Source organism: Xenopus laevis, chromosome 1L (genome assembly GCF_017654675.1).
Source record: "Xenopus laevis strain J_2021 chromosome 1L, Xenopus_laevis_v10.1, whole genome shotgun sequence".
NCBI lineage: Eukaryota > Metazoa > Chordata > Amphibia > Anura > Pipidae > Xenopus > Xenopus laevis.
In genome coordinates this window covers 109,440,114-109,452,871 of record NC_054371.1, presented here as the reverse complement: position 1 = coordinate 109,452,871, position 12,758 = coordinate 109,440,114, and the positions used below count along the sequence as shown (strand labels likewise).

The 12,758-nt window shown below is 41.5% G+C and overlaps 1 long non-coding RNA gene across 1 annotated transcript; it reads left to right on the top strand.

Moving 5' to 3' along the window:
* Positions 1-437: 437 nt before the first annotated feature.
* Positions 438-2,018, top strand: LOC108696151. The gene is made up of 4 exons (XR_001932198.2): positions 438-502; positions 891-967; positions 1,485-1,626; positions 1,813-2,018. It is a non-coding gene; the product is annotated as an uncharacterized LOC108696151 (long non-coding RNA).
* The last annotated feature ends 10,740 nt before the right edge of the window (positions 2,019-12,758 follow it).

Here is a 12,758-nt window from a genome sequence, read left to right as displayed (position 1 = left end):
TCACCATTGCACCTAAATAGCACCATTGCCATTGAGATATCCATAGATAGTGTATAGGAGATTGCTTCTTTCCCACTAGACAAGCTGGAACTTTTTGTACTTCCAGTATTTCCCTGGGAATTAATTCCATAATAAGATCAGTCCACAGGAAAATGCTTTGACCATTCATGGCCCAAGGAAAACTGTCACCAACATTTTTATAAGAATATCTAGATCCCAAGAAGTCAAACACAGCCCTCCATTCATTTCAGTGGGAAGAAAGAGTATGGCTGTGCTCTAAAGGATTTAAGAAAGATTTCCCTACCATTAATATCCCAATCTAGGTGCTCTGTAGGAAGGTGACGCAGACAATGACCTGCTGAATATTTACGTTCAGGAATAACTACCATTTGTTACAAATGAATTACTCTAATATATTTGTGTTTTTTTGTCTTTCCAGATTTAATTCCGCCTGTATTGTACTTGGGCTGCAGTTTTTGCATGATCGGAACATCACCCATAGGTAAGTACTACTGAACGTTACACACAGCTTTGGACTGGGAGTCTGGGATCAACCAGGGCATCCCACACAACCCCCCAGCCTCAGCCACAACCCCCCTCTCCCAGTCCCATGCCCCAGTCGCAACCTCCTCCCCTGGTCCCTGAGCTCTTTTATGTCTAATCATGATGGGATAGGGGTCAGTAGAGGAGGCCAGGGAGTGGCACAAGTAGTGGGTCTGGGTTTGCCCACTGGGTTTTTTCCCCCATTGGCCCACAGGTCCAGTCTGACCCTAATTACACAGCCGTGTCCCCAAAGTCTTTGACATTTCTGCCTTATTTAGCTTCTTTCTACTTAATAGAAATGTTTTTATTTAGTTTAATTTTAATATGTTCATTTGTTTTCCTTGCAGGGATTTAAAACTAGAAAATGTATTACTGGATAGAGATGGATACGCCAAAATTACTGACTTTGGCATTAGCAAAGAAGGTAAGATTTCTAGTTATAATTCCATAGCACTAAACTCCAGACAGGGGGATTTATTCAATTCGTTCAAACCAAATGGATGAGCAAATGGACGAGTGATGTATCTGCCTCTGACACACAAACACAACTTTCCAATCACACTCTCATTTTATTTCAAGACAACAAAGCACATGGTGATGGTACTTCTATGTATATGTCACTTGTAAGAAAAAAACACATGACTAATTGGAAAACTAATTTAACCAGTTAATAGAGTAATTTTAAGGCGGCATGATGGGCAGAGGTAGAACTGCTGCTGGAATTTGTACATTTTCCATTTTTCCAGTTTCTTCCCTCAGTTGAAATGTACCCCCTTAAATGCAAGTTCATTGTGACTTAATTGAAACTAGTTTGTGTATCATGCCTGTGACTCAGGGGCAGAGACCAATAAAAATGATCATCTATGTTCACGCTCTATAAATAAAGGAAAATAAATGTAGAAAATGATCCAACTTGACTGACTTTTTACTTTCTGCTTCAGGAATGAGTTTTACAGACAGAAGCCAAACTCAATGTGGAACTTTGCTGTATATGGCTCGGAAATGTTTACACAGTATCCCTACACAAGATCAGTGGACTGGTGGGGATTGGGAGTGTGCATTTATTTAATGCGCCTCAGGCAGGTAAGTGCACCTCAATAGATTCCATGGTGCTTGCCCATAGATTTAGCCCAAGTCATTTTTTTAAACGTCTACTTATTATTGGGGTTATGGAATTAATCCTAGAAACACAGGCCCATAAATGATAGCGCTTTGCTATTGTTGCAAGTTAATTCCCTAGAAAACCCTAGTGTTGTTTTAGTCTTGCAGATACCCTTTACAGGAGATGACGCTGATGAAATTATTCATAACATTGTCTATGAAGAGCCGATATATCCGCCATCCCTAACCCCGGAAATCTACAATATAATAACACAAGTGAGTTCTAATGTGCAATGTGAGACGGCCCCTTCCATTGTCACTCACACCCACGCTTATATTTGTCCTTACTGTTAGACACACAGTTTTACATTCTAATTATCAAATTATATTATACTACCCTTTGATATTAAAAATGGTACACGTCAGGGGTGCCCGCTGTCTCTCCTCCTCTTTGTCATTACACTTGAACTATTCCTGCAGCGCATTAGACAAAATGCGAATATCCTGGGTGTGAATATACGAGATCATATACATAAAACAGTGGCTTACGCGGATGACATGTTGTTTTTTATAACAAACCCAAGAACCACATTGCCAGAGATCTTGCTCGAACTGGATGCATATGGCTCTTTAAGCAATCTAAAAATAAATCAACAGAAATCAAGCCTCCTTAACATCTCCCTGCCTCATCAAGAACTGCAACATATAAGACACAATTGTACATTTTTGATTGAATATAAATATCTCACCTATCTGGGTCTCAAAATATCGGCTAACCTCACGGACGGAGTCCCTTTGAACAGAAGTGGGACAAACCAGGCTTCTCTTGGTTTGGCCGTATCAGTATTATTAAAATGAATATACTCCCGCGTTTTCTGTATCTGTTCCAGACTCTCCCATTCCAGATACCCAGACCGTTTTTTAAAGAACTACACTCTCTCATCTCACACTTCATCTGGAAGCATCAGAGAGCCAGACAGAAATTTGATTCCCTTACTCCACCTAAAGATGCAGGGGGTGTAGGTCTACCTGGCTTCTGGGCTTATTACAAAGCAGCAGTTTTACAACGGATGATAGACTTAATGATGCCTACAAACCTTAAATTGTTGCCGCTTGTGGCTCAAGATGGGTATGTACACCCGCTGGGAATATACTCGTGGTTGCCCAAAATTCACCGTTGCACACCAACATTTCCAAACCCAATCATCAAGGAAATCACTAACACCTGGGACGCATTGAAACATAAAAACTGCCTTCTTAATACATACTCCAGGTTAACCCCACTATTACACAACAAGGATTTCCCTCCAGGCTTACTGCCCATACATTTCAAGAATTGGACCCAAACAGACACTCTATGGGCCTTTCAATTGCTTAATGGTCGATCCCTCAAACCCTTAGCAGACATATTGCCGTCAGAAAAGATTATGCCAATTGAGAGATTACGTTTGCTACAAATACAACATTTCTTGAACACTAAAATGATAACTGACGCCACAGGATCCGAGGATACCTCGTTTCAACAACTATTCACCAGAACTGAACGCACATCGCATGAAATTGCTATAATTTATAAACTGTTGCTGAATCGTCCCTCTACACCAGCGAGTGACTTCAAACGAAAATGGGAAAAAGAGTTGCAATGCACTTTTACAGACTCGGAATGGAAGGCTGTCGTAACAAATTCTTATAGATCTACTCTATGTGCAAGATTGCAGGAAAACAACTATAAATTACTTTCGCAATGGTACCGGGTACCAAGTGTTCTCTCTAAAATATTCCCAACTGTCCCTGCTGCATGCTAGAGATGCGGTCACTCCTCTGGAACTCTCAGCCACATCATGTGGCATTGCCCCAACCTACAACCGTACTGGAATCAAATAAAACAGATATTACCCAGATTCACAGATATGGCAATTCCAGACTCCGCGTCATTTTTCTTATTACATTGCAATTATATGTCCCCCGCACAATATCGCAAAGCCCTCATCTCAACTCTCATTACTGTAGCGAAATCTCTGATACCTATATTCTGGAAATCGAGCGCAATCCCTACACTCAAAGACTGGGCCCTCAAGGTAAATGAGATCTACCAATTCGAACTCTACAAGACACAGGCGAATAACCCGCAATACCAAGAAAGCTTGACTCAGAAATTGTTCCACTGGCTCCAGTTCACAGTACCAGACCCTTACTTCATGAGCTGACCACGTTCCATATGTAGTTTTAGCGAGACCCTTGATATTCAATTGATACATATTCCATTGATACACAATCAAGATACTTAGTTACTATATAATGCTTGTCAACCTATTTTTTTTCTGTGATGACTCCTCCTGTCGCCATTTTGCTACTGCTTGCCGAGGTATAGCTGTGCCCAACAAAGTTTGGTTTTATGTTCCATGTTTTATGGTTTCTTACTCACAGAAAGCGGCTACGAGATATATCATCTGCTGATAACATAGAGTAATCCTTTTGTTGGACTAACGTGTGATCATAAAATGTACCTTATGTTTGAACTTCTTACTGTAGGAATCTCATGCCATTGTATTTTCTGTATTTTGCATAACTTGAAAAATAAAGAATTTACAAAAAAAATCATATTATACTCTTTTCCCCCGATTTCCTGGAATTCCTTTACTAGTTGGCTTAAAACTGCCAAAAATTAGGCAATGTGGGGCATTAAAAAAAAAATCATCCTCAGGGAATCAGGGCTGTGCCATGGAAATGTTTGTACAGGCATGGGACCTTTTATCCAGAATGCTCAGGACCAGGGTTTTCCAGATTAATGTAAATTGCATCTATATACTTAAATCAGTCTAACGATCAGTTAAAGATAAAATAAACCCAATGGGATTGTTTTGCCACCAATAAGGATTAATTATATTTTAGGTGGGATCAAGTACAAGCTACTGTTTTATTATTGCATAGAAAAAGGAAATCATTTTTAAAATTGTGGATTATTGGGATAAAATGGAGTCTATGGGAGATGGCCTTTAAATAATTTGAAATTTTCTGCATAACAGGTTTCCGGATAACAGACCCCATACTTGTACTGTTTTATTATTACAGAGAAAAAGAAAATCATTTAAAAAAAATTAATTAACTATTTGATTAAAAAGGAGTCTATGGGAGATGGCCTTCCCATAATTTAAGCTTTCTGGATAACAGATGCCATACCTGTTTCTGTTTAGCATTTTATTCTTCCATTAAATAAAATATTTGTACAGTTACTATTTCTGAATGTCCAGCCTATAGCAAAGGTCCAACTCATAAATGATTCACCCTTTGAGGACATTGTGGTGGTCAAGTCCCCAGTTCCATAGGTTACAAACCCCTTTAGATTGGAATGGTCTGGAACCCATTTATAATCTTAACTTGTTGCTAAAACGATGCTGTCTGTGTATTGCTTAATTAGTTTTAATTTGTATGTTATTTCTTTTTTGCAGCTATTGACCAAAACCCCATATCGTCGCCTTGGGTCTGGCATGAATGGTGCTGACGATGTAAAGAAAAGCGATTTCTTTGAGGGAAGTTGTTTAGGCATCTTGATTAGCCTGCATGTTTGGAGCGATTGATCCAAGTCCCTCTGTTTATGCCTTTTATTTGATATTACTCACTTCCTCTATACAGTTTGGCCTATCTGGATTTATTTTTCTAGCAGAGAATTCCAGAGATCTGCACTGAAGGATTTGCATTGGAACCACCAGAATTGACATTACAGCTGTTAAATGAAACCAAAATAGCCTTAAAGGAATTAGATTATCCAGTATGTTCAGAATCTTCAGAAACAGAAACCTGAAAAAGTATTCCTACGGAAAATGGCATAAAAGGAAGATGAATCTAAGAGATGGATAGAAAAACAGAGCCAGAGTGATGTTCATGAATTCCAGTTAAGGACGGACAACCTATGAAGAACATCAAGGGACTTTTACTTGCACCTGTAGACTAATCTACAAATACCAAATAAAAATGGACGTCTCACGTCCAATTTAAAATACATTTGTTTAAATGAGTATTATTTGTTTGCACAATGTTCCTTATCTTTACGTCATCGTATTTCTTGCAAAAAATGTTTTCACCATTCTGTGGGCCAAGAGTGTGACTCCTGACCAATAGCATGCTTTCCTTACTTGTTTATATGGTAGTCCTAACCCCCAATCCTATATACTAACCGAAGGCCTATCTATGTCCCGAGTGGAGGGGAGGCAGATGCGCACGCAACTTCGGTTAGGATCTATGAGATGCGCGCGCAACTTCAGCCGAAAGACATAGATGCGGCCTTCGATTAGCAGATGTGCTGGAAGGTTAGGATCAGAACAGGTTAGGATCGGGGAGGCAGATGCGCTGGAAGGTTAGGATCTAGGGAGGCAGATGCGCTCACCGTCTCCTTCTGCCTCCCGCCGCCTCTTCTTTCCTGCTCACTCAGGCGGCGACCGCTGGAAGGTTAGGATCTAGGGAGGCAGATGCGCTCACCGTCACACTAGGGGAACCGGTTGCGTACCTGCACGAAAGTCTGTATAAGCGTCGGCCATCTTGCTACTCCTCTGCGACTTTGTCATCCGCCCACTGCCAAATCCGCCCACTAAAGTCTGTATAAGCGTCGGCCATCTTGCTACTCCTCTGCGCGTTTGTCATCCGCCCACTAAAGTCTGTATAAGCATCGGCCATCTTGCTACTCCTTTGCAAGTTTGTCTAATGGCGGCGCTAGCGTCACTCTAGGAGGGGAACCGGTTGCGTACCTGCACGAAAGTCTGTATAAGCGTCGGCCATCTTGCTACTCCTCTGCGACTTTGTCATCCGCCCACTGCCAAATCCGCCCACTAAAGTCTGTATAAGCGTCGGCCATCTTGCTACTCCTCTGCGAGTTTGTCATCCGCCCACTAAAGTCTGTATAAGCGTCGGCCATCTTGCTACTCCTTTGCAAGTTTGTCTAATGGCGGCGCTAGCGTCACTCTAGGAGGGGAACCGGTTGCGTACCTGCGTGGGTGGCCATTTTTAGCAAAACGGGCTATATTATCTCCAAAAAATATTGATGTTGACATGATAAACAACCAAGTGATTGCATTACTTCCTGGACAAAGCTGTGTCTTTCTGAGTACTGACTGTATTGATTCTGAAGACGAAAGTGAGAAACTTAACTTCCCATTAGAATATTTAAACACTATCAACAATGCTGGATTACCACAACACAATCTTATACTCAAAGTAGGAACAATAGTCATGCTGTTAAGAAACCTTAAGGGTAGGGGCACACGGCGCGATTTCGCCGCGATTCTGCGCTAAGCGAGTTGTCGCTGCGTTTTTTAAGCCGAAATAGCTTTGCTAACTTTGGCGCTGGCGTCAATGCAAATCGCGGCAAAATCGCTGCGCTAATTCACACGCGGCGATTCGTTTTCTATTGTCGTCCGAAGTTGCCTCGCTGAGCGTTTCCGGGCGACAGTAGAAAAAGAATCGCCGCGTGTGAATTAGCGCAGCGATTTCGCCGCGATTTGCATTGACGCCAGCGCCAAAGTTAGCAAAGCTATTTCGGCTTAAAAAACGCAGCGACAACTCGCCCAGCGCAGAATCGCGGCGAAATCGCGCCGTGTGCCCCTACCCTAACACTAAGCAAGGTTTATGTAACGGTACACGGTTGGTTGTGAAGAGCATGAGACAAAATGTTATCAAGGCAGAAGTGCTTACAGGATCCCATAGCGGTGATACTGTTTTGATTCCCAGAATTGACCTTACCAGTTCTGACCAGGAATTACCTTTTAAACTTAAACGACGACAATTCCCCATTAAGGCTGCATTTGCCATGACAATCAACAAATCACAAGGACAAACATTGGATAAAGTCGGCATTTACCTATCTGAGCCTGTGTTTGGTCATGGTCAACTTTATGTTGCATTTTCAAGAGTGCAGCGTTCATCTGATGTTAAAGTCAAGATTTTAAGTACAGCTCACCAGGGAGAACTCATTCAAGGACAGGAGAACATTTTCACAAAAAATGTTGTTTATAAAGAAATTTTTCAGTAACACTTTACTACCAATAAACTCAAAATTTAAGAATTCTAATAGCAGATAGGTAATAACAAGCAATAGGCACAGATTCACTCTACATCCCCACAAATTAGCGTCGCCAGTTGCTGCCTGGGGATGCAGAGTGAATCAGCACCCATCGCATTTTGCTGCCTCACTGTTGTTACCATTCTTTCATTAACGATTCTTTAGAGAATCGGGGGTTTACTGGTGGTAACTAAAACACACTCCCAGCCCACATATGTTAAATATATATACTCCCCAAGTGAGTGAAGTGACACGTTTTGTCAGGGCAGGCATTAGGGGGGGACAGGGGGTACAAGTGTCCCGGGAATCTTGCAGGAGCCATTTTGTGGACACTGTTGCATCATCTCAGAATCCTGTTTGTGCACCAGGATGGGGGACCTGATGTCCATCCCCATGCCTTGGCTACACAAGTAAATGGTGAAGAGAACGGGGGAATGTGGGGAGAGCAGTGACATCTAGTATGTACTGCCTAAAGCATAGAGGAGGGGCAGACAATATTTGATTCACAGCTGAGATTTTTAAATGCGCTTACTACAGCTATGAATGCTTTAATAAAAAAACAGAAATTGGATTTCATGTTTAATTTGAAAATTACTTTTATTATACAGATTTTTGTGTATGGATGACAGATCCACTTTAAAGGGGTGGTTCACCTTAAAGTTAACTCTTGTATGTTATAGAAAGGCCAATTCTAAGCAGCTTTCCAATTGCCCATCATTATATATCTTTTATAGTTTTTTTAATTATTGTCCTTCTTCTTCTGACTCTTACCAGCTTTCAAGTTTGGGTCACTGACCCCATTTAAAAACCAAATTTTATCTCTACTTTTTATTATTCATTTTTCTATTGAGCCCCTCTCCTATTCATATAGGAAATCTAGCTGTGATTTTGTTCCTTGTGGTGCTACAGGAGTCCTGTATCTGGGCTACAGGGGAGAGCACATACACTATGACTGGGGTCAGGACAGACTGGGCTGTGAGACCCGTCCCTGGGCCACAATCCCACACAGAGGAGAGGTTGGGGGGTTTATTTGTAGGACACAGTGATACACACAGCCTGCCAGCCAGGAGCAACTTCACATAATATTTCACATGGTTTTATCTCTGAGCTGCTGAGGGGAATCCCCACCTATGTGGCAGTTACTTCAGAGTCCTGAGAAGAACTCCCTGTGGCTTTCCATGCCCTGAGAAGAGCAGTTTTGTTCTTCAGAGCCCTGACAAGGACCGCCTTTCCTTCAACACCCTAAATAGAGTGAGCTTTTCTGCCACTGGGGTTCCCTACTGACTTGTCACACACACTAATATGTGGGACTAGGGTTGCCACTTTTGCTGGCGCCTAAACCCAAACAAAGGGGGATGGGCGGATAGCATTAGGGGTGGAGCAGTGGTGACATAAGAGGCAGACACATTGAAGTAGATGGAGTTATGACCCTAGGGTGGGGTTATTGCATCACTAAAGGTCCTATACAAAGGCCGATAAAAGTTGGCGATAAACCAAGTCGGAAGCTTATTGGCCAGTGTGTGGGGCCATCCGACAGGGGTCCCCAATCGATATCTGGCCCGCGATCTGCCTCCATTCTGATCCGATCGTAGGGCCCACGATCAGATCATCCCGATATCGCCCACCGCAATGTGGGCATGTCGGGGAGAGATCCGCTCGTTTCTCCAAACAAGCTGATCTCCCTGTGGATGGCCACCTTTAGATGCAACTAGCTGGCTTTCCATCCAGTTTTCTCAATGTTGTAAACCGAACAGAAAGTTTTGATGTCCAGTTCAAAACCACACTGGTGGCAACCCTATCTCTTAACGATATTCTGCCTGATGAGTAAGTCCAATCCTTTAATTACAGATATGGGATCTATTATTCAGTTATCCAGAAAGCTCTGTAATCCAGCAATACTAATTTAGAAATACAGCTTTTTATTTTTGATTGATTTGCTCTCTTGTTGTGTTTCTACACTACATCTGCAAATTTGTTCCTATCTTACTGATTTTTCCCCAAATTATATTATAATTAAACTGGGTAGATTATGTTATTAATAGAAGCAGTAGAGAAACGATGGGGTGGTTGGCAAACTTTTTTCCACCAGGCCCGCAGGCAGCAGCGCTTTCAAAATTATGAGTCATCCACAACACAAAACCATTGCAGGTGACCCGTGAATTCAAGTGCTCCATTGGTCACCCATGAGCCTACAGAGGCAGCAGAACCAGCCCTCCCCCCTCTCAATTGAGGGGTCTGCTTCCTCTGTAGTTGCCCCACTAATTAGAAGTCATTTGAAAAAAATTATAGTTTCCAATTGTCCCAAATTTGCCAGGACAGAGCCAGATAGTGGTACACAGAAGTGGGGATGTTTACTATTAAATGGGCATGGCTGTACTTCCTTTAATAAAATTGACATATGAGGCTAGGAAATGCCCAGATAAGTTTAGCAGTGTATGGCAGCCCTGGTTAGATGTACATTTGCTTCAATTGTCTTAATAAGGATTTAATGATGCTATTGCTCTTGATGTTACATTTGTATGCAATTGTTTTACGGATGTTATTGTACCCTCCCCCCCCCTCTTTCCTTCTGTATCCCCCCCCTCTCCTTTTTGCTTTTGGAAAACAATAAAAATGTTTACTATCAAAAAAAAAAAATGGGCATGGCTGGGAGCTCAACCAAGGCATATCAAGACATGGCCAAAAAGTCTCAGGGCTTTATTTTTTTTAAAAAAAATCTAGCTTATAGGTAAGCTTGCTTCAGGTTAAAACCAGGCAAAGAGGTTTTTTTCAATGATGATGAGGCAGTGTGATTATGCCAAGGGCAGAGCTATGATATTGGTGGTGGGTGTGTTGATGTTAGGGACAGGGCTATGCAATTAAGTGGGCAGCGCTATTGTATCAGTCAGGCAGAACTGGGTTGATTTCTGCCCAGTGTTTAGGAAGTTCAAAACCAGACAGTCCCTTCACAAAATAGGCTGTCTGTTTAAATCCAGACAGGCGGCAACCCTACATCTAGGTAACATACAAACAATAATGCAATACAAAGATGCAGTACTATCCTGAATTCTGAAGGTCAAAATGGTAATTGGCTCCCTTCTTCTAAATAAGATCTTATGGACAGGGCTCTTATATCACTTATCGGTTATTGCGGTGGGTTTTGTATGTGATCTTTATGTTTAGTGTATAAACCCATTTATTGTACAGCATTGTTAGCTTTATAAGTATGTGTTGTTATTTTTATTATCACAATGTAGGGGCCTTAGTGAACTTTTTTTTTGATCAGCATCAATTATTGGTATAAATGAACACAGCACCATCTACTGGACATTAGGGTTATATACTAAGAAAAGACGATTCCACAGTCAAGGACAAGATTGTCAGAGGTTTTATTTTATAGGGACACACCAAAGTCATGGTTTTTATATTCATCCAAATACTGTACCCTCCACAAAATTGTTATCAAATGTGTAACTAATCTGAAGGTTAGTAAACACTACTTAGTGTAGATTTCTCACTACCATGCAACAGATCTCCTTGCGTGCCATTGCCCTCATAGTTTAGGCATAGCTGTAGCAAGAACAATGCTCACTTTTCTTGTAGCCTGCAAGGTGTTATGCCATAAACCTATGCAGGCAGAGGTATTCCCCCTGTACTAAATGCCACAACGCAAGATAGCCTTAGCAGGAAGCTTCTGACCTTTAAAAGAATCCTACCTTTGATACTTTTATTGCTTTTTTTTGTCTATACAGTCAGTTGCACAGACTTTTCTTGTCCATTTACTCACTTATCGGTATATTTGAAACATAAGCTGTGTGTGTTAGATATAACTTCTTTATTAGAAGGAATATTTTAAGAGCTCCCATGCAAGAAAGTAAAGAGATGTTTTGACTGCAAAGAAAAGTTGAGTTTTCCTTACAAATGCAAAGGACATGGGCTATCTAGGCATTCTCCCTCCAAATTTACAGTGTCTAAAAAGATTATTTGGAGGAAACATTGAGCACTAAAATCTGACAGCACGTAAATATTCTTTGAAACAGGACTAGTTCTTAAAGATGTCGAGAGATGACATCTGTTTTAGATAGGGTGTGACTTTAGAGTTGTGCTGACTTTAAAAAACCCATGTATGTATATGTTAGTAGGTGAACCCAGGAAACCATACAAGAAAAATCGTACACTCTACACCTTAACTACATTGCCAAGAAGTACTTGAATGTCCTCTTCTTTATCACCTAAAAATAATCACCATCATAGTAAATGCATGCTTCAGTGCAGCTTTAAAAGTTTAATGATACGCATTGAATCAGATCAGATACCAAAAGCACATTTGAAGGCTGTTTTCCAAGGTAAGCTTAGCTGAGTGGCCTGATGCTCTATAATGCTTTTGCTAACTCCTCTGGAGGCATGGGTTCAAAACCCCCTTCTGATATGCCTCTCCTTGCTGCCAGCCATGCTTCAGGGCTTTCAAACTAGTCAAATAGTCAAGACAATCAAATAGGAATCTTATAAGGTAAATGCTGATTCTGGTTGCAAGTTAAGTGAGTCTCTTACCATGACTTTCCCTATCACCACACATGGCCCACCAGAAGAGTCATCATCAACCCAGAAGGTACTAGTGTAGCCCACCCTTAAATGTGGTTTAGCAGTGAAAATTCTAGTGTGTAGACATAGTGTGTAGACAGGACGATACGGCTTGCCTTGTACCAATGACCCATTTGCACTCGGGACAACTCCCAGCAACTCCCGGTACCTTAAGTGTTCCTCTTAGCAGAATAAATTCCAGTCACAGGGATTTCCTTGCAGTAATAACTTGATTATTAACAGTAAAACAGTCCAATAAATGAAATGAGCAGTCACTCCTTTAAAGAAATTTTTTAGTGCCAGTATCACTTTAAGACAAATTCACACAGTAAAGGAAATTCCTTCCAGAGAGCTAAACACTGGGCTTGGGATCCTCAGCCTGGGGTCTTTTGTCTTGGCACCCTACCTGGTCTTCAACTCACCCGCTGAGATCCATGCACTAGCGGTTTACACACCACGTGGGTCCTAACCCCACTATTCTTCCTCGTTGGAGCGGAAGCTG